The sequence below is a fragment of the Ranitomeya variabilis genome, chromosome 4, assembly GCF_051348905.1.
Source record: "Ranitomeya variabilis isolate aRanVar5 chromosome 4, aRanVar5.hap1, whole genome shotgun sequence".
Lineage (NCBI taxonomy): Eukaryota > Metazoa > Chordata > Amphibia > Anura > Dendrobatidae > Ranitomeya > Ranitomeya variabilis.
In genome coordinates, this window is record NC_135235.1 from 393,393,349 (window position 1) to 393,416,450 (window position 23,102).

A 23,102-nucleotide genomic window follows, 5' to 3' on the forward strand; every position below is an offset into this window, starting at 1 on the left:
ATAAGCTTATGCTAGGTCATACCGAGACATGCGACCGAAAATTGTCTTTTCAGCATGCGCAAGCTTGTTGCCCTGTGGTATCTAGGAAGCGTGAGTTGTCGGCGGCCATCTTTGAATAGGTCACTGTCCATTTTCTTTATTCTGACTATACTTCAGTATGATGGAACCGATTCTAGAAAACAGGTGCCCCATAACAGGAAATATGACTGACAGCCATAACAGTCACAGGCCCACTGCCTCCTATCACAGCCTCCTATAGCATTGCTAGTCTGTCACAGTGTCAGCCCTAATGCACCCATCTTGCCATCACCTACAGCAATGACAGCCACATTGTCAGTGTCGCCAACAGCAGCGACAGCCACATTGCCAGTGTCGCCAACAGCAGCGACAGCCACATTGTCAGTGTCGCCAACAGCAGCGACAGCCACATTGTCAGTGTCGCCAACAGCAGCGACAGCCACATTGCCAGTGTCGCCAACAGCAGCGACAGCCACATTGCCAGTGTCGCCAACAGCAGCGACAGCCACATTGCCAGTGTCACCTACAGCAGAGACAGCCACATTGCCAGTTTTACCTACAGCAGGGACAGCCACATTGTCAGTGTCACCTACAGCAGTGACAGCCATATTGCCAGTGTCACCTACAGCAGCGACAGCCACATTGCCAGTGTTACCTACAGCACGGACAGCCATATTGTCGGTGTCACCTACAGCAGTGACAGCCATATTGCCAGTGTCACCAACAGCAGTGACAGCCATATTGTCAGTGTCACCTACAGCAGGGACAGCCTCATTGCCAGTGTCACCAACAGCAGTGACAGCCACATTGTCAGTGTCACCTACAGCAGTGACAGCCACATTGCCAGTGTCACCTACAGCAGTGACAGAAACATTGCCAGTGTCACCTACAGCTGTGTCACCTACAGCAGTGACAGCCACATTGCCAGTGTCACCAACAGCAGTAACAGCCATATTGTCAGTGTCACCTACAGCAGTGACAGCCACATTGCCAGTGTCACCTACAGCAGTGACAGAAACATTGCCAGTGTCACCTACAGCTGTCACCTACAGCAGTAACAGCCACATTGCCAGTGTCACCTACAGCAGTGACAGCCATATTGCCAGTGTCACCAACAGCAGTAACAGCCATATTGTCAGTGTCACCTACAGCAGTGACAGCCACATTGCCAGTGTCACCTACAGCAGTGACAGCCACATTGCCAGTGTCACCAACAGCAGTGACAGCCACATTGCCAGTGTTACCTACAGCAGGGACAGCCATATTGTCAGTGTCACCTACAGCAGTGACAGCCACATTGCCAGTGTCACCTACAGCAGTGACAGAAACATTGCCAGTGTCACCTACAGCTGTGTCACCTACAGGAGTGACAGCCACATTGCCAGTGTCACCTACAGCAGTGACAGAAACATTGCCAGTGTCACCTACAGCTGTGTCACCTACAGCAGTGACAGCCACATTGCCAGTGTCACCTACAGCAGTGACAGCCATATTGCCAGTGTCACCAACAGCAGTAACAGCCATATTGTCAGTGTCACCTACAGCAGTGACAGCCACATTGCCAGTGTCACATACAGCAGTGACAGCCTCATTGCCAGTGTCACCAACAGCAATGACAGAAACATTGCCAGTGTCACCTACAGCTGTGCCAGCCACATTGCCAGTGTCACCAATAGCAGTGACAGCCATATTGCCAGTGTCACCAACAGCCATATTGCCAGTGTCACCTACAGCAGTGACAGGCACATGGCCAGTGTTACCTACGACAGTGACAGCCACATCACCAGCGTCACCAACAGCAGTGACAGCCACATGGCCAGTGTCACCTTAATCAGTAACAGCCACATTGCCACTGTCACCAACAGCAGTGACAGCCACATTGCCAGTGTCAACTAAATCAATGACAGCCAGATTGCCAGTGTCTCCTAAATCAGTAACAGGCACATGGCCAGAGTCACCTACAGCAGTGACAGCCACATTGTTAATGTCACCAACAGCAGTGACAGCCATATTGCCAGTATCACCAACAGCAGTGACAGCCACATGGCTAGTGTCACCAACAGCAGTGACAGCCATATTGCCAGTATCACCAACAGCAGTGACAGCCACATGGCCAGTGTCACCTACAGCAGTGACAGGCACATGGCCAGTGTTATCTACGACAGTGACAGCCACATCACCAGTGTCACCAACAGCAGTGACAGCCACATGGCCAGTGTCACCTAAAGTAGTGACAGGCACAGAGACTCAGAACATTGACAGCTGCAACGTAACCACTATAACAGTATATTGTCAGTATCCATATTGCAATATCATTTTATTCAAAAGGGTGCTCCCCTTTCAAACATGTTTTTTTATTTTTTATTACTTCAACATAGCCATGTTAAAAACAACAAAATGATCTCTTAATTAGCCTCCCCAAGTCCAGTGCTGGGTCTCCATTGCTGGTCTGGTATACAGGCTACAGCAGAAACTTCACCTCAGTAGTGCTGCAGCCAATCACTGGGCTCTGCAGCTTTGTGACTGGCTGCAATCCTATTGACAAGAGTTCTGCAATGGGGAAAAGTCTTGTGCCGGTACATCCAATGTTGGGAAAGGGTTCAGGAATTTCATAGACAGCGTATCATTGATGTTTCGGTCCTAACAGTAGACCTTTATTAGACCATTTGTGATAAAATGCACTGGAGCAGACCTGGGTAAAGTACAGGCCGTGGGCCACATCCAAAGTCTTTTGGCTGTTCCTGTTCAGTCCAAAACCATGAAAGTTAATGGACTAGAGATTCCAGTATCTTCCACAACATGGTCTGTCAGAGTCTCAGAAGACTGTGTGGGGACATTATGCTGTTTGGAGGAGTTATGTGGAGACATCATTCTGTGTGGGAGAGCTGTGTGGGAATATCATACAGTGTGAGAACATAATGCTACGTGGGGACATCGCACTATGTGGTGAGATCATACTGTGTCGGGATATGATACTCTGTGTTTCACTTGAGGTATCATACAGACTGATGGGCTGTAGGGCTATCAGACTATATAGAGGAGCTGTGGGGACATACTGCTGTGTGGGGACATTATACAGTGAGGGGGTATTGTAGGTCGCTCATACTGCAAGTAGAGACAGCATACTGTGTGTGGGAGCTCTGTGGACATCATACAATGTGTGTAGGAGCTGTGGGTTCCATCATACTGTGTTTGGGGCTATGGGAACATCATACTCTTTGGGGTGCATTTGGGGCATCATATTGTGTGGGGGCTGTGAGGACATCATACTGTGTTGGGGCCTGCGTGGAGACATCATACAATGAAGGGAAGCTGTGGGCCAACATCATAATGTGTGGGCAGACTGTAGGGCCATCATACTCTACATGGGAAAATCATATTGTTTATAGAACGGTTATGGGGACAACATACTATTTGAGGAGCTGTGGGGGCATCATACAGTGTATAGAAGGGCTAATAGACCACCAACTGTAGGATCATCATACTGTGTATTACAGCACACTGTGATACTCACCTAGCTTCCCGGGTCCCACGCCGCGTTCCTCCTTCTCCTCTTCCGGGTCCTCGGCCGCGCTGGGGATCCTGTTCCCCGATCATGAGCGCTAGGCCGCTTAGGTCTCGGTTGCACGCACTCCTGGCTTCTTTATGATGCCGGGTTTCACTGACCCGGAAGCGCTGTACTGCCTGGGCAGTGGCCTCCGGGTATATCAGGTCGCTTCCTGCTAGAGGAAGCGCCTGATTATTATTGTCTCCCTCCGTGCTCCCACCAGGTCCACTTAGGCTCCAGTACGTCAGGTCACTGTATGCTTCCAGTGAATGCGTGCCCTGCCCAGTCCCTGTATGCTTCCAGTGCTTGCGTTCTCTGCTCAGACCCTGTACGCTTCCAGTGCATGCGTGCTCTGCTCAGTCCCTGTACGCTTCCAGTGTGTGCTCTGCTCAGTCCCTGTACGCTTCCAGTGCGTGCATGCTCTGCTCAGTCCCTGTACGCTTCCAGTGCGTGCCCTGTTCTGTCCTATATCCGGTACCCGCTGTGTGAACCCCGCCGTGTCCTGAGTCTGTGGCTGCTCCATCCGTCTGGTCCTCGGTGAGTACCCCGATTCTCCTCGTTGTCCCCGAGCCGCCCCTCTGGCACAAGCTATCGCGGTGTATCTTTTTCCTAGGCTTGCCCCTAACGATCCCTGTATAGGGGTTGGTTCCACCTGGTCAGCTCGCCTGGGAACGGAATGGTCATCACCGCGATCCAGTGGGTCCACTCCAGGAATCGTAACACAATAATCAGGCCATAAAACCCACTGGTGCCTCGGCTGCCGCTCAGAAGGAGTTGGTGTACTTGCAGGACAATCAGACGCGTATGATGTCGTTCATGAAGTCCATGGAATCTCGGTTGTCTGCTTTACAGGCATCTGACCCTGGGAATGCTTCCCAGCTCGCCAGTCTCCAACAGGAGCTAGTTCAGCAGCGTGACACCCAGACTCACATATTAAGCTATATCGCTTCAGTGGATGACCGTCTGCTCTCCGTTCAGTCTGACGCTGCAGCCTCTGCTCAAGCTCAGTCTCGTAACCCTGGTCCCTCTCTGCACCCTCCACCCCGTCTTGGTAAACCACCCCGGTATAATGGTGACCCCAAGCTGTGTTGGGGTTTTTTGATTCAATGCTGCTTACATTTTGAATTATTGCCGCATCAATATCCCACCGATCGGGCAAAGGTGGCGTTTGTGGTTTCCCATTTGGAGGGCGAGGCTCTGGCCTGGGTAAATCCTTTGTGGGAACGTGATGATCCCATAACCTCTCAATTGTCTACCTTTTTAGAGACCTTTCGCAAAGTGTATGACGAGCCTGGTCATGTAGCCTCGGGCCACTGAGGCTCTCTTTAATCTCCACCAAGGCTCCCTTACAGTTGGGTAATATGCTATTCATTTTCGTACTCTGTCCTCGGAGTTGGGGTGGAATAATGAGGCACTGGTCGGAGCATTCTGGCATCGGTTGTCGGGTCGAAATAAGGATGAATTGGCGGGTCGGGATGCTCCAACCTCCCTAGAGGATTTGATCTCTTTGGCCACACGTATTGATCTACGCTTCCAGGAGCGCTCCCTGGAGTCCGTCCGGGAGTAGAGGTTCCATCGCCCGGTTTCTTCCATTAATCTCTCAGCCGCAATCTGTGGCGTCCTCTTCCGTTCCCACGCCTGAACCTATGCAGGTGGATCAGGTCAAGATGGCTGATCAGCGTCGGAAAGAGAGGGTTGCACAAGGGCTTTTTTTGTGGCAGTGCTTCGCATTTACTCCGTTCCTGCCCCATTCGGCCGGGAAACTCCTCCACCTAGGTCAGGTAGGAGAGGCCTCCCTGGGTGTGTGTGACTCCTCTCTAGCTTTAACTATGTCTGTCCAGACGTATTTGGATTCGGGCAAGGAAGGCAACTTCATTAATCTGGAGGAGGTCAAGAAGCACCAGATTCCGGTCAGGATCCTAAAGGAGCCGCGTCTGATTTCTTCTGTGGATGATAGGCCTTTACAAGAGACCATCATGAGGGTTACGGAAGAGGTGGAGTTGCAGGTAGGGGCTCTGCATCACGAGAGAATCGTTTTCTACGTCTTGCCCAATTTATCCCATGCAATTCTTCTCGGGCTACCTTTGCTGAGAGCGCATGAACCTATCCTGGAATGGCACTCGGGGAACGTTCTTCGTTGGAGCCAGCACTGCCATGATCAATGCCTGTTATCAGTTCGCCCTGCCAAAATTTCTAGTCCCATCTCCGCTCCGGCCGGATTACCAGTCGCTTATTGGTCCTTCGCAGATGTCTTTTGCAAGAGAGAGGCGAAGAGTCTTCCCCCACATCAACCATATGATTGCCCGATTGAACTCATTCCTGGCTCTACGCCTCCCAGAGGCAGAATCTATCCGCTCTCTCCAGTTGAATCGCAAGCAATGTCGGAGTATATTAAGGAGAATCTGGCCAAAGGCTTTATCCAAAAGTCTTCCTCTCCCACTGGCGCTGGATTCTTCTTTGTCAAAAAGAAAGACGGCTCACTTCATTATTGCATTGATTACAGAGGGTTCAATGAAATTACCATCAAGAACAGATACCCACTGCCGCTTATCCCTGAGCTCTTTGATCGCCTGCAAGAAGCTAGAATTTTTACTAAGCTTGACCTCTGTGGGGCCTACAATTTGGTCCGCATACGTGCTGGAGACAAGTGGAAGACCGCATTCAACACCCGGGATGGGCACTATGAATATTTGGTCATGCCCTTCGGTCTCTGCAATGCTTCTGCAGTGTTTCAAGAGTTTATAAATGACATCTTCTGGGATCTTTTGTATTCCTGCGTTGTGGTGTACCTCGACGACATTCTCGTTTTTTCTCCGGACCTGCCTACCCATAGACAGAACTTTTGTCAAGTGTTACTTCGTCTGAGAGAGAACCGTCTCTACGCCAAGTACGTAAAATGTATCTTGAACAGACATCCCTGCCTTTTCTGGGGTACATCATCTCTGATTCCGATTTAAAGATGTATCCCGAAAAGGTGTCCGCCATCCTCAACTGGCCGTGATCCTTCGGGGTGAAGGCCATCCAAAGATTCCTCGGTTTTGTAAACTATTACAGGCAGTTCGTGCCCCACTTCTCCTCTTTGACCATGCACCTCTCGTCTCTTATTCGCAAGGGATCTGATCCCAGTGTTTGGCCTTCAGAGCCCGAGAACGCCTTTTTGACTCTGAAGCAAGCCTTCGCACAAGCGCCGGTACTTCATCACCCAGACACTAATAGACCATACATTCTCGAGGTGGATGCCTCCTCCACAGGAGCCGGGGCTGTGCTCTCCCAGAGGCCATCTTCCGGTCATTTGATCACTTGCGGATTCTTCTCCAAGGCATTTTCTACTTCGGAACGCAATTATTCAATCGGTGACATTGAACTACTGGGCATCAAGTTAGCATTGGAGGAGTGGCGGTATCTTCTGGAAGGCGCGGTACACTCCATAATTTTCACCGATCACAAGAATCTAGCTTATATTCAGTTGGCCCAAAGACTCAACCCTAGGCAAGCTCGGTGGTCCCTGTTCTTTGCCCGTTTTGCTTTTGAGCTTCACTTCCGTCCTGGCGAGAAGAACGTTAAAGCTGATGCGCTGTCAAGGTCCTTCCAGTCGGTTGATTTTTGAAGAGGAACCATCTCACATTATTGATCCCTACAAAATCATCTTAGTGGCACCCCTGAGGGTTGCTACCTTACCGCCAAGTAAGACATTCATCTCTGAGAAAGACAGAGAGAGGGTGTTGCGCTGGGGACACTCTTCTAAAATTGCCGGTCATGCTGGAACTAAGAAGACGTACTTTCTTATCTCTCGCCACTACTGGTGGCCATTCTTGCACCAGGATGTCAAAGAATTTTCAGCTTCCTGTCCTTCCTGCGCCCGAAACAAGATTCCGAGACAACTACCCTCTGGGGTCCTGCTTCCTTTTCCCGTGCCCTCGGTTCCCTGGCAGCATGTTACCATGGACTTTGTTACTGATCTTCCTTGCTCCATGGGTTGCACAACTATCCTGTGGCTGTGGATAGGTTTTCTAAGATGGCTCACTTTGTCCTGCTGCCTGGTTTGCCCTCAGCTCCCGAGTTGGCAAGAATTTTTATTCATCACATCTTCAAATTCCATGGTTTCCCGCAACATATCGTGTCAGATAGGAGAGTCCAATTCACCTCTCGGTTTTGGAGAGCTCTCTGTAAACCTTTGAACGTGACTTTAGGCTACGTGCACACACTGTGGATTAGGCTTAGTAATTTCTGGTGCGGATTCTGCATCTCTTGGCAGAAAACGCAGGTGCGGATTTGTCTCGTTTTTTCTGCGGATTTTGTGTGGTTTTTTTGCGGATCTTTTGCGGATTTACTGCGTTTTTTACCCCTGCGGATTTCTATAATGGAATGGGTACAAAAACGCTGCAGATCCGCAAAAAAGAAGTGACATGCTACTTCTTTTAATCCTCAGCGTTTCCGCAGGGAATTTTCCGCACCATCAGCACAGCGGTTTTTTTTTCACATTGATTTACATTGTACTGTAAATCACTTGTGGATCTGCAGGGTTTCGGCACCGCAAAAAATGCTGCGGATCCGCAGGAAATCCGTAACGTGTGCACATACCCTTAGATTTCTCTTCAGCTTATCATCCCCAGTCCAACAGTCAGGTGGAGCAGATTAATCAGGTCTTGACCTCGTATCTCCGAAGTTTTTCTAATGCCCACCAGGACAATTGGGTTGACCTCCTCCCTCGGGCCGAGTTTGCCTATAACAATCACTCCGGTGAGTCTTTTACCAAGTCCCCTTTCTTCATTGTCTCTGGACAACATCCCAACCTGCCTTTTCCAGTTTCTCCTGTTTCGGGTGTGCCGGCCGCCGACTCCCTGTCCTTGAAATTCTCTAAGATTTGGGAGGAGACCAAGGATGCACTTTAGAGATCTTGCATTAGGATGAAAAAGCATGCTGATAAAAGGCGTTTGGATGCTCCTTCTTATCAATCCGGCGATAAGGTCTGGCTTTCATCCAAGTATATCCATCTTAAGATTCCTTCCTATAAATAGGGTCCTCGCTACATTGGTCCCTTTGAGATCTTGGCTTGAATCAATGACATAGCCTACATGTTGAGGTTGCCTGCCTCGCTCCGTATCTCCAACGCTTTCCATGTGTCTCTCCTTAAACCTGTGGTCCTTCACCACCATCATTCTTCTGTTGGTTCTTCTCCACCACCTGTTAGCACAGATACAGTGCTTTGCAAAAGTATTCGGCCCCCTGGAACTTTTCAACCTTTTCCCACATATCATGCTTCAACCATAAAGATACCAAATGTAAATTTTTGGTGAAGAATCAACAACAAGTGGAACACAGTTGTGAAGGTGAACAAAATTTATTGGTTATTTTAAATTTTTGTGGAAATTCAAAAACTGAAAAGTGGGGCGTGCAATATTATTCGGCCCCTTTAACTTAATACTTTGTTGCGCCACCTTTTGCTGCGATTACAACTGCAAGTCGCTTGGGGTATGTCTCTATCAGTTTTGTGAACAGCAGTTTTCAGCTCTTTCCACAGATTTTCGATTGGATTGAGGTCTGGACTTTGACTTGGCCATTCTAACACCTGGATATGTTTATTTGTGAACCATTCCATTGTAGATTTTGCTTTATGTTTGGGATCATTGTCTTGTTGGAAGACAAATCTCCGTCCCAGTCTCAGGTCTTTTGCAGACTCCAACAGGTTTTCTTCAAGAATGGTCCTGTATTTGGCTCCATCACTCATCCCATCAATTTTAACCATCTTCCCTGTCCCTGAAAAAAAGCAGGCCCAAACCATGATGCTGCCACCACCATGTTTGACAGTGGGGATGGTGTGTTCAGGGTGATGAGCTGTGTTGCCTTTACGCCAAACATATAGTTTGGCATTGTTGCCAAAAAGTTCGATTTTGGTTTCATCTGACCAGAGCACCTTCTTCCACGTTTGGTGTGTCTTAGGCTACGTTCACATTTGCGTTGTTGTGTGTTGCGTCGCCGACGCATCGGCGACGCAACGCACAACGCATGCAAAACGCATGCAAAACGCATTGTTTTGTGACGCATGCGTCCTTTTTTTCCTTGATTTTGGACGCACAAAAAATGCAACTTGCTGCGTCCTCTGCGCCCTGACGCGTGCGCCGCAGTGACGCATGCGTCACAAAACGCAAGTGCAACGCATGTCCATGCGCCCCCATGATAAATATAGGGGCGCATGACGCATGCGGCGCCACAGCGGCGCCCGACGCTGCGTCGCACAACGCTAATGTGAACGTAGCCTTAGAGGAAGCTTGCTTCAAACTTTAAACAACACTTTTTATGGATATCTTTCAGTAATGGCTTTCTTCTTGACACTCTTCCATAAAGGCCAGATTTGTGCAGTGTACGACTGATTGTTGTCCTATGGACAGACTGTCCCACCTCAGCTGTAGATCTCTGCAGTTCATCCAGAGTAATCATGGGCCTCTTGGCTGCATCTCTGATCAGTCTTCTCCTTGTTTGAGATGAAAGTTTAGAGAGACGGCTGGGTCTTGGTAGATTTGCAGTGGTATGATACTCCTTCCATTTCAATATGATCGCTTGCACAGTGCTTCTTGGGATATTTAAAGTTTTGGAAATCATTTTGTATCCAAATCTGGCTTTAAACTTCTCCTCAGCAGTATCATGGACCTGCCTGTTGTGTTCCTTGGTCTTCATGATGCTCTCTGTGCTTCAAATCACAGAGCAGGTGCATTTATACGGAGACTTGATTACACACAGGTGGATTATATTTATCATCATTAGGCATTTAGGACAACATTTGATCATTCAGAGATCCACAATGAACTTCTGGTGTGTCTTTGCTGCACTGAAAGTAAAGGGGCCGAATAATATTGCACTCCCCATTTTTCAGTTTTTTAATTTCCACAAAAATTTAAAATAACCAATAAATTTCATTCAACTTCACAATTGCGTTCCACTTGTTGATCCTTCACCAAAAATTTACCCTTGAGGACATGAAAGCATTTAGGATTGTCCCTTCTCTCCCACCCAAGAAAACGATCCCTCTCCACCCCCGAGGGAAACTCCAGATTAGAGAGGTGTAAGCGGTTCACTGCCAAAGAAGAGAGAGCCTCTGCGGGTCTCCAGATCCCATCCTCTAAGTGTATCTTTAAGGAGGTCAGCTTCAGAACTGAATTGTCCTCTACTTTTAGGGCTGATCCAGTGAGGTTATAGAGTGGAATTTTAGAGCTATCTTGTTCTATTCCCCCCATTGTTTGTCCGAACTGTGATACTGCCAGTCTAGCATGCGTGTCAACAGCGCTGTTTTGTGATACCACTTGAAATTTGGAAGACCCCCCCTGAGCCTTTGTGCCTATATAAAGTACCCATGCTGATCCGGGGTCTACCACCCTCCCCACACAAATCTTGAGATGGCTGATTGTATTCTGGAAAAGAAAGAAGGAGTAGGAATTAGAGGAACTGTCTGGAAAATAAACAGGAAACGTGGCAATACATCCATTTTTATCGCATAAAATAGGCCGAACCATGAGAGCTTCCGCTTATCATAGCGATGTAAGTCTTTAAAAGTCTTATCCAAAAGGGGTTGGAAGTTTAAACAATATAGTTTATTATGATCTGCCGGGACGGTTACCCCCAAGTAGCTTAATGCTGTTTCCTGCCATTTAAAGGGAAAATTATCTTTAACCTCTTTCTGACCTCGGACGGGATAGTACGTCCGAGGTCAGATACCGCGCTTTGATGCAAGGCTCCGGCGGTGAGCCCGCATCAAAGCAGGGACATGTCAGCTGTTTTGAACAGCTGACATGTGCCAGCAATAGTGGCGGGTGAAATAGCGATTCACCCGCCGCTATTAGCTAGTTAAATGCCGTTGTCAAACGCAGACAGCGGCATTTAACCGGCGCTTCCGGCCGGAAATGAGCACATCGCTGACCCCCGTCACATGATCGGGGGTCAGCGATTCTTCTACATTATAACCATAGAGGTCCTTGAGACCTCTATGGTTACTGATCGCCAGCAGCTGTGAGCGCCACCCTGTGGTCGGCGCTCACAGCATACCCGCATTTCTACTGCATAGCAGCGATCTTATGATCGCTGCTATGTAGCAGAGCCGATCGCGTTGGACCAGCTTCTAGCCTCCCATGGAGGCTATTGAAGCATGGCAAAAGTAAAAAAAAAAGTAAAATAAAATGTGAAAAAAATAAAAAAAATATAAAAGTTTAAATCACCCCCGTTTCGCACCAATCAAAATAAATCAATAAAAAAAAAAAAAAAAATCAAACCTACACATATTTGGTATCGCCGCATTCAGAATCGCCCGATCTATCAATAAAAAAAAAGCATTAAACTGATCGCTGCTATGTAGCAGAGCCGATCAGGCTATGCCAGCTTCTAGCCTCCCATGAAGGCTATTTAAGCATGGCAAAAGTAAAAAAAAAAATGTTTAAAAAAATATTAAATGAATAAAAAAATAACAGTTTAAATCACTCCCCTTTCGCCCCATTCTTAAAACAATAAAAATAAAATCAAATATACACATATTTGGTATCGCCGCGTTCAGAATCACCCGATCTATCAATATAAAAAAAGGATTAACCTGATTGCTAAATGGCGTAGCGAGAAAAAAATTTGAAACGCCAGAATTACGGTTTTTTGGTCGCCGCGACATTGCATTAAAATGCAATAACGGGCGATCAAAAGAACGTATCTGCACCGAAATTGTATCATTAAAAACGCCAGCTCGGCACGCAAAAAATAAGCCCTCAACCGACCCCAGATCATGAAAAATGAAGGCGCTACGAGTATCGGAAAATGGCGCAATTTTTTTTTTTTTAGCAAAGTTTGGAATTTTTTTTCACCACTTAGATAAAAAATAACCTAGTCATGTTAGGTGTCTATGAACTCGTACTGATCTGGAGAATCATAATGGCAGGTCAGTTTTAGCATTTAAGCAAAAAAGGCAGCACACTGCAGCGCTAAAACATGCAAACATGAAACACGAAAATTGAACTGCATTGCTGCACTAGAAATATGAAAAATGAGAGCGTTTAGCGCATAAAAAAGGCCAATTTTATGTGTACCTGGTAGCCACCTTACGGCATCTCTCTTATACCAGGTCCTATGCTTTCCTTCCTCGCTGAGAATAAACGTCTCCATGTGAATGGGTACCTGTGAAAACCTCTTATGAGACTAACATTCTCTCTCTCTGTGGAGGGGTACTGGACCTGTTGCAATCAAAACACCTGTGACTAGGAGGCGGAGTGCTCGGTCAGAAGGCTAAATAATACATTTCAAAAAACTGACCGTCACATCCAAACATAGACTAAGTGTGAACAGGTGCTGAACCTTAGAGTCACCAACTCCTATACAATCAAGCAAAAAAGGCAGCACACTGCAACGCTAAAACATGCAAACATGAAACACGAAAATTGAACTGCATTGCTGCACTAGAAATATGAAAAATGAGAGCGTTTAGCGCATAAAAAATGCCAATTTTATGTGTACCTGGTAGCCACTTTACGGCATCTCTCTTATACCAGGTCCTATGCTTTCCTTCCTCGCTGAGAATAAACGTCTCCATGTGAATGGGTACCTGTAAAAACCTCTTATGAGACTAACATTCTCTCTCTCTGTGGAGGGGTACTGGACCTGTTGCAATCAAAACACCTGTGACTAGGAGGCGGAGTGCTCGGTCAGAAGTGTTATGTTTGGCTGGTGGTTAGGAGCACTAGAAATGACCAGATGAGCAAACTAGCAATACAGGACGAGCTCTGGGAAGTGGGAGCTCTGCTGACCGCAACCCCTAATCCTATCACAACAACTAGAAATAGCCGTGGAGCGTTCCTGACTCTGCCTAGACGCCTCTTCACAGCCTAAGAGCTAACTACCCCTAAAGACAGAAAATACAGCCTACCTTGCCTCAGAGAAATTCCCCAAAGAAATAGGCAGCCCCCACATATATTGACTGTGAGTTAAGATGGAAGTTACAAACACAGGAATGAAATAGGTTTCAGCATAGGAGGCCAGGCTAACTAAACAGACAGAGGATAGAAAAGGTATCTTTGCGGTCAGCATAAAAAACTAACAAAAAACCACGCAGAGTGTGCAAAAGAAACCACCGCACCGACTCACGGTGCGGTGGTGCCACTCTGCATCCCAGAGCTTCCAGCTAACAAGAATAAATCATAATAGCAAGCTGGACAAAAACACAGTGGAAACAAATAAGCTAGCATGGACTTAGCTTTTGCTAAAATAGACAGGTCATCTGAAAGATCCAAGAGAACTGAACCAGTACTAGGACATTGACAGCTGGCATCAAGTAAAGATCTGAGTGGAGTTAAATAAAGCAGCCAGCCAAGGCCTGAACGAGATCAGCTGGAGAAGGAATCTCAGAACCAGCAGCTCCACTCACAGCCACCAGAGGGAGTCCATGAACAGAACTCACCGAAGTACCATTCATAACCACAGGAGGGAGCTCGAGAACAGAATTCACAACACAGAAGGCTAAATAATACATTTCAAAAAACTGACCGTCACATCCAAACATAGACTAATTGTGAACAGGTGCTGAACCTTAGAGTCACCAACTCCTATACAGTCAAGCAAAAAAGGCAGCACACTGCAGCGCTAAAACATGCAAACATGAAACACGAAAATTGAACTGCTTTGCTGCACTAGAAATATGAAAAATGAGAGCGTTTAGCGCATTAAAAAGGCCAATTTTATGTGTACCTGGTAGCCACCTTACGGCATCTCTCTTATACCAGGTCCTATGCTTTCCTTCCTCACTGAGAATAAACGTCTCCATGTGAATGGGTACCTGTGAAAACCTCTTATGAGACTAACATTCTCTCTCTCTGTGGAGGGGTACTGGACCTGTTGCAATCAAAACACCTGTGACTAGGAGGCGGAGTGCTCGGTCAGAAGGCTAAATAATACATTTCAAAAAACTGACCGTCACATCCAAACATAGACTAAGTGTGAACAGGTGCTGAACCTTAGAGTCACCAACTCCTATACAGTCAAGCAAAAAAGGCAGCACACTGCAACGCTAAAACATGCAAACATGAAACACGAAAATTGAACTGCATTGCTGCACTAGAAATATGAAAAATGAGAGCGTTTAGCGCATAAAAAAGGCCAATTTTATGTGTACCTGGTAGCCACTTTACGGCATCTATCTTATACCAGGTCCTATGCTTTCCTTCCTCGCTGAGAATAAACGTCTCCATGTGAATGGGTACAAGTGTGGGACTGCACTTTTTTTGCAATTTCACTGCACTTGGAATTTTTTTCCCGTTTTCTAGTACACGACATGGTAAAACCAATGATGTTGTTCAAAAGTACAACTCGTCCGGCAAAAAATAAGCCCTCACATGGCCAAATTGATGGAAAAATAAAAAAGTTATGGCTCTGGGAAGGAGGGGAGTGAAAAACGAACACGGAAAAATGGAAAATCCCAAGGTCATGAAGGGGTTAAGATGTTCAACTACATCTTTAGATAAAGTTATATTAAGGTCCTCAGATTTAGAATAATTCACTTTAAAATTACTAAGATGGCCAAATGTCTCAAATTCTTTGACTATGGAGGGGAAGGAAATGCAAGGCTGTGATATAAACATGAGGAGGTCATCTGCATATAAGGCCGATTTACATTGACCTACTCCAACTGGAATACCATGAATGCTGGGGTTCTTTCTAATGGCTATTGCCAGATGTTCCATTATCAATACATACAAGAGAGGGGACAGGGGACACCCCTGCCGTATAAAGTTGTAGATGTGGATAGGGGAACACAGGAACCCATTAACCCTGACCCTAGCTGAAGGGCTCCTATATAGAGAATCGTCTCGATAAATTTGGCGCCCAGGCCCAATTGATACAAGGAAGCCGACATGAAGCTCCTGCTGACCCGGTCGAATGCCTTCTGAGTCAACCGAAAGCAAAAACAACGGAAGTGATCTGGACCTTGCCCGAGACATTGGGAGAAGAGTTTTAAACGTATTATCTCTGGCCTCCCGGCCCTTGACAAACCCTACTTGATCTGTATGAATAACCCAGGGTAACAAAGACGCCAGCCTATTTGCCGGGCCTTTGAAAATATTTTGATGTCCACATTAATCAAAGAGATGGGCCTATAATTGGAAATTAACAATGGATTCTTCCCTGGTTTTGGTAAAACGCTGATGTGGGCCTCCAGGGACTGGGGCACGAATTAGGATGCCTCTGACACAGAACTGAAGACTTTTGTTAGGAATGGGACAAGTTGCTTGTCCAAGACTTTTATACCACTGGGCAGTAAAAAAAGAATAATATACATTTTTACCACCAAGATTGTGTGTTAGCCTCAAGTTTTACATTTTCATACTGGGAAATGGGTAAAAATTGCACCAAATTTGTCACACAATTTCGGCTGAATATAGAAATCCCCCATATGTGGAAATACAGTACTGCTTAGCTATAAGGAGAGACTCGGGAGGGACAGAGCACTACACCTTCGACCTGGGACAGCGAGTAAGATCCCACGGTTTGCAGTATCATCTCTATGTCGATGACACGCAGATCTACCTATCCGGACCTGACCTCACCTCCTTACTCACCAAAATCCCACAATGTCTGTCTGCCATCTCAGCCTTCTTTTCGGCTTGCTTTCTAAAATTGAACATGGACAAAACAGAATTCATCCTGTTTCCCCCATCTCACTCTACCCCTCCACCAGACCTATCCATCAATGTCAATGACTGCTCACTTTCCCCAGTCCCACACGCTCGGTGCCTCGGGGTGATCCTCGACTCTGCCCTCTCTTTCAAGCCACAAACCCTTGCCTCCTCCTGCCGACTCAAACTCAAAAATATTTCCCGGATCCGCGCATTCTTTGACCAAGACACCACAAAAACGCTAGTGCACACCCTTATCATCTCCCGCCTCGACTACTGCAACCTCCTACTCTCTGGCCTCCCCTCTAGCACTCTGACACCACTCCCATCCATCCTACACTCTGCTGCCCGACTAATGTACCAGTCTCCCCGCTATTCCCCAGCCTCTCCCCTATGCCAAATCCTTCACTGGCTTCCTGTCATCCAGAGACACCAGTTTAAAACCATTACTATGACATACAAAGCCATCCACAACCTGTCTCCTCCATACATCTGTGACATGGTCTCCCGGTACTTCCCTACACGCAACCTTCGATCCTCTCAAAATCTCATTCTCTACTCCCCTTATCTCTTCTTCCCACAACCGCATACAAGACTTCTCCCGTGCTTCTCCCATACTCTGGAACTCTCTACCCCAACACATCAGACCCTCGCCTACCACGGAAACCTTCAAAAAGAACCTGAAGACCCACCTCTTCCGACAAGCCTACAGCCTGCAGTGATCCTCAATCTACTGAACCGCCGCACAACCAGCTCTACCCTCTCCTAGTGTATCCTCACCCATCCCCTGTAGACTGTGAGCCCTTGTGGGCAGGGTCCTCTCTCTTTCTGTATCTGTTAGTGCCTTGTTTTTGCTCATGTTTATTGTACTTGTCTATATTTGCCCCCTTTTCACATGTAAAGCGCCATGGAATAAATGGTGCTATAAAAATGTATAATTATAATAACTTTGGAAACTATGTACAGTATATAGAGAATCTTCAGCATCTTCACATATATTCTTCCTGTCTTTCTCAGAATGACTTGGATCTGTCTCATTCAGTCCTATATCTTCACCACTACCCATTACAGTACTACAATCCAGTAAGTGAAAGTCCTATTCTCAACCCGTGGTTCAGCATCCTTAGCTTCTATGCTTGCCGACGCCTTGGAGCTCCCGCCCAGGGAACTCTCGTCTCATGTTCCCTGTTCTGTTCTGGCCCCAAACCTATCTGGCTTGCGTACCCTAGGCAGTACCGCTAGACATCCTGTCCCAGGACCCATCTCCATTACATTACTTTGTCCTTTCCTCATATCTCTTTCTTTGCTCAGGATCAGTCTATCCATTTCCTCGGTTTCCACTCACGTCAGGGACACCCTCATCATGCGACTCTGCTTAGTACTCAGACCAAAGGTCTGCTCTAGCTGCAAGCTAGGACCAAACTGACTTTCAAACATGAAGCTGTCTCTGTCCCTTAAATTTAGCCCCTCACTCTAGGCTAATCCCAATCATTAACTCTCTCACTACTGTCGGGCAGAACACAGCACCAGCACTAATAACGCAGAGTGACTGCAGACTTGTCATTTAAACCGGACAACCTCTTTAATTTTGCTCAATATTGAAGGGGTTGTCCACTACTAGGACAACCCCTTCTCAATCTGAATATATGCTCCTTTGAAAATAAAAAACTCCCGTGCTGGCTTCGTTCCAGTGTGGATAGTGTCACCAGCGCTGACTGGGTGCAGGACTCACTTGTTATAAACACCACACGTGAGCAATGTGCGTGCCAACACGACTGGAACGGCGCTGGCATTGGAGGTGAGTATAGGGGTTTCTAGTTTTCATGTTTATTCTCACTTAGTTCCATGTGGCCAGGCTGATCCAGTCTTTTCACGTGGCACACCCTTATAAACCCATTTCTAAGGTTCCGGGTTTACTGCAAGAGAGGAGCCAGAAGACCACGGCTGCTGAGTTCTCCTACTCCTGCACTGAATAGAAGCACTTCACCTTCTTATTAAATGGTGTAAAAAATTGTATGCAGTGCAGGGGTTAATCTGCTCTGTTGATAGCTCTTGGAGCTAAGTCTCTCAGCTGTGCACTGTTAGCCACTCCCATTCCCTATATAATCTGGGTCCTGGCTAACACACATCTCAGAGCTAGCTTATGATGCATGGCTTGGAGGATAGTAGTTGTTGGTGGTTATGTTATTGGAGAAGGCATTTGGTGGATCTATCTGTGACTGTTGCTTGGTTTTGTGAGTGTGATAATTCCCATCTTCTACTTTGGTTTTACCCCATCCTCCACTCCTCGATGCATACCTCTGTTACAGTATATGTGAGTGTATATTTATATGTTTGGTATTTTCTATTACCCTTGTTCGTATTACCTTGTTAGTCTGCTTGGTGCACTACAACTCCACTCTTCCCTGGGTGGGGGAAGGTTACAAACTGACGGCGGATTCAGTAGCGAAGACAAGGTTTGTGGCCTCGGCATCTTCACCTTCATAAGTAACCCGGTGAACAGGGTGAGCTAGGGCGACCCCTATCTTTAGGGGCAGGGAAGGAGCCCCTGGTCCCCCAACAACAGAGTCATGACACTTCTGATGTAAGTATTTGTCATGAAATTCTCTCGACATATAAAACAGTTTTAATGGGGTTTGACAATTTCTCTTGTAGGTACAACTTTTCCTCATAAACTTATCAGTACTTCTAAACATAAAATGGCAGCTGATAGAGGAGCATGTGAAAAAACAAGTCTTTTTAATCTATTGCTGGAGATACTTGGGTGCTGAAGTTAAAGGAAGCTGCTTGTAAAGTAGGTTGATATGGGAACTGTGTGGTTCGCTGATCTTGATCCACTTTTGGCAGAAGATGAGGAAAATGCCTAAATGAGGAAAACTGCTACTGTAGCATAAGCGTTGAAAAGCAAAAAGGGGAATGCCCTTTAGTCTCTAATACTGGAGAAAACAGGTGGCAAGAAAAGAAAAGTCTGTTCACAAAGTTGTATACTCTGTTCCTGGGCTTTAATCCTGAGCTATAGTAAATTTACAGGACGTGGTTAAAGCTGCTTCTTCTGCAATCTTAACATGTCAGGTCTCTGGCTGTCAAGACACAGTCTGAGGACCCTGGGGAGAAGATAGAAGCGGTTTATTACTGCTTCTATCTTCTTTTTTTCTGGCTACATAGCAAGGACCTGTAGGGCTTGGGTTTGGCATAGGATAGCTGCTGGGATTCAGCAGCCCCAGATTAGCACTGCCAGAGACACCTGGCCCAGCAGGGAGATGTTTTACTCTGTACCTGTGGCTGATTCCCTGTAACTGTTTCCTAGAAATCTTTTATGATTTAATGGGAAACACATTAAATAAAATAAAAATATGTATAAAACATGTGCACAAAAAATAAAAAAGAAAAGATATAAAGACCCCATTACAAAAACTCTAAAAATAAAAATCTAAATTTAAATTAAATAAATTTTATTACATTTGAAAAATCTAAACATATAAAGTATCCCTACCACTGTAATGATTTGGAGAATCCATTTAATTTATTTTTTATGAACAGTAAGAAAAAAATGCAGAGTAATTTATATGCACCCCGAAACAGTGGTAAAAAGTAATACAATTTCTCCCTCATAAAACAAGCCACGTCAATAAAACATTAAAACATTGTGACTGCTGAACAGAGTACAGCCATAAACAAAAAAAAATTGGCTGGACCTGTCACCATAAATATGGAGTCCATTATGGTATAGATCAGCAGAAGCTGAGCAGATTGATATATAGGTTTGTGAGAAAAGATTCAGTATAATCTGAGATTTCATCATTTAATCCTCTGATTTCCGGGATTCATCATCCAGTGAGCGCCCTATCAGTGACTGACAGCTTGGTATAAGGCCTCATTCAGATGTCCGTGTTCTACCCGTGCTTTTCACATATACAACATGTACCCATTGTAATCTATGGTGCTATTCACGTCTGTATTTTTCACAGACCGTGCACAACTCATGGAGACATGTCCCTGTTTTTTAGAATCACGTATGACATGTTCCAATACAAGTCTATGGGTCTGTGAAACCCTCGTATAGTACACGGATGTCAGCAGTGTGCAGTCTGTGTGCTGTTTGTATTTAACATTGTAATAGATGGAAGCTTTGCAATTATTTCTCCATATATGAAAATGACAGATAACACATGGATCTAAAATACTGTTGACACGGTACCATTTTTTGCGTTCATTAGAAATACTGATGTGTGAATGAGGCGTAAGTGTTCATACATGAATATGTGTCACTCACTGATAGGACCATAAAGCGCAGAAAGAGCAGAAGTAGAAAAGATGAAAACACACCTTAGGCCGGGATCACACATACACGAAATACGGCCGAGTCTCGCAGGTGAAAATTCAGCTCTGGCGCCGGCACTCCGGAGCGGAGCTTGCAGCTCCATGTATTGCTGTGCGGCTGCACGCTCCGCTCCGGAGTGCCAGCGCCAGAGCTGGGTTTTCAGCTGCGAGACTCTGCCGTATCTCACGTATGTGTGATCCCGGCCTTATACTGAGTCTTCTAATCCCCCACTCTATAAGATGACTGCACATTGCACTGCACTTTCATGGTTGCCGATTCCCTTTAAATCCCATTCAGGCCTAGTTACTAAGGGGTTAAAAGTTTTAGGACCCTATTTCTAATGACATATTCTTTCTACTTCTGGGGATCCCCTGTAAAGGTGAGCTCAGGATACAGTCATCTACCACAGTGGTATGTGTGCGGTCAGTTATGTGCATGTGTCAGCCATCAGCACCCAGATAATATGGTCAGGGGCCATGGGGGAATCATGGGGTACACTGGTGGCATGGCTCACTATCCATGGGGGAATCGTGGGGTACACTCGTGGCATGGCTATCCATGGGGGAATCGTGGGGTACACTGGTGGCTAGTGTTGAGCGATACCGTCCGATACTTGAAAGTATCGGTATCGGAAAGTATCGGCCGATACCGGCAAAGTATCGGATCTAATCCGATACCGATACCCGATACCAATACAAGTCAATGGGACTCATGTATCGGACGGTATTCCTGATGGTTCCAAGGGTCTGAAGGAGAGGAAACTCTCCTTCAGGCCCTGGGAACCATATTAATGTGTAAAATAAAGAATTAAAATAAAAAATATTGCTATACTCACCTCTCCGACGCAGCCTGTACCTCAGCGAGGGAACCTGCAGCGTTGTTTGCTTAAAATTCGCGGGTTTACTTCCTTACTTGAAGTCCCGGCTTGTGATTGGTCGCGTGCCGCCCATGTGACCGCGACGCGACCAATCACAGCAAGCCGTGACGTAATTTCAGGTCCTTCAGGATTTTAAAATTACGTTCCGGCTTTGTGATTGGTCGCGTCGCGGTCACATGGGCGACGCGACCAATCACAAGCCGTGACGTCACGGGAGGCTGGACACGCGCGCATTTTAAAATGCGCGCTTGTCCTGCCTCCCGTGACGTCACGGCTTGTGATTGGTCGCATCGCGTCGCGACCAATCACAAGCCAGAACGTAATTTTAAAATCCTGAAGGACCTAAAATTACGTCACGGCTTGCTGTGATTGGTCGCGTCGCGGCCACATGGGCGACGCGACCAATCACAAGCCGGGACGTCACGGGAGGCAGGACAAGCGCGCATTTTAAAATGCGCGCGTGTCCAGCCTCCCGTGACGTCACGGCTTGTGATTGGTCGCGTCGCCCATGTGACCGCGACGCGACCAATCACAAAGCCGGAAAGTAATTTTAAAATCCTGAAGGACCTGAAATTACGTCACGGCTTGCTGTGATTGGTCGCGTCGCGGCCACATGGGCGGCACGCGACCAATCACAAGCCGGGACTTCAAGTAAGGAAGTAAACCCGCGAATTTTAAGCAAACAACGCTGCCGGTTCCCTCGCTGAGGTACAGGCTGCGTCGGAGAGGTGAGTATAGCAATATTTTTTATTTTAATTCTTAATTTTACACATTAATGTTGTTTCGATACCGATACCCGATACCACAAAAGTATCGGATCTCGGTATCGGAATTCCGATACCCGCAAGTATCGGCCGATACCCGATACTTGCGGTATCGGAATGCTCAACACTACTGGTGGCATGGCTCACTATCCATGGGGGAATCGTGGGGTACACTGGTGGCATGGCTCATTATCCATGGGGGAATCGTGGGGTACACTCGTGGCATGGCTCACTATCCATGGGGGAATAATGGGGTACACTAGTGGCATGGCTCACTATCCATGAGGGAATCGTGGGGTACACTGGTGGCATGGCTCACTATCCATGGGGGAATTGTGGGGTACACTGGTGGCATGGCTCACTATCCATGAGGGAATCGTGGGGTACACTGGTGGCATGGCTCACTATCCATGGGGGAATCGTGGGGTACACTGCTGGCATGGCTCATTATCCATGGGGGAATCATGGGGTACACTGGTGGCATGGCTCACTATCCATGGGGGAATCGTGGGGTACATTGGTGGCATGGCTCACTATCCATGAGGGAATCATGGGGTACACTGGTGGCATGGCTCACTATCCATGGGGGAATTGTGGGGTACATTGGTGGCATGGCTCACTATCCATGGGGGAATCGTGGGGTACACTGGTAGCATGGCTCACTATCCATGGGGGAATCGTGGGGTACACTGCTGGCATGGCTCATTATCCATGGGGGAATCATGGGGTACACTGGTGGCATGGCTCACTATCCATGGGGGAATCGTGGGGTACACTGGTGGCATGGCTCACTATCCATGGGGAAATCGTGGGGTACACTGGTGGCATGGCTCAGTATCCATGGGGGAATCGTGGGGTACACTGGTGGCATGGCTCACTATCCATGGGGGAATCGTGGCGTACACTGGTGGCATGGCTCACTATCCATGGGGGAATCGTG

The 23,102-nt window shown here is 46.9% G+C and overlaps 1 protein-coding gene across 1 annotated transcript in view; it reads left to right on the forward strand.

Moving 5' to 3' along the window:
• Window positions 1–62: 62 nt before the first annotated feature.
• LOC143767189 (uncharacterized) overlaps window positions 63–23,102 on the forward strand; it is a 56,276-nt gene continuing 33,236 nt past the window's right edge. The window contains exon 1 of the mRNA XM_077255302.1: window positions 63–119. The gene's annotated coding sequence lies outside the window, so the exon portion shown is untranslated. The remainder of the gene's footprint in view (window positions 120–23,102) is intronic.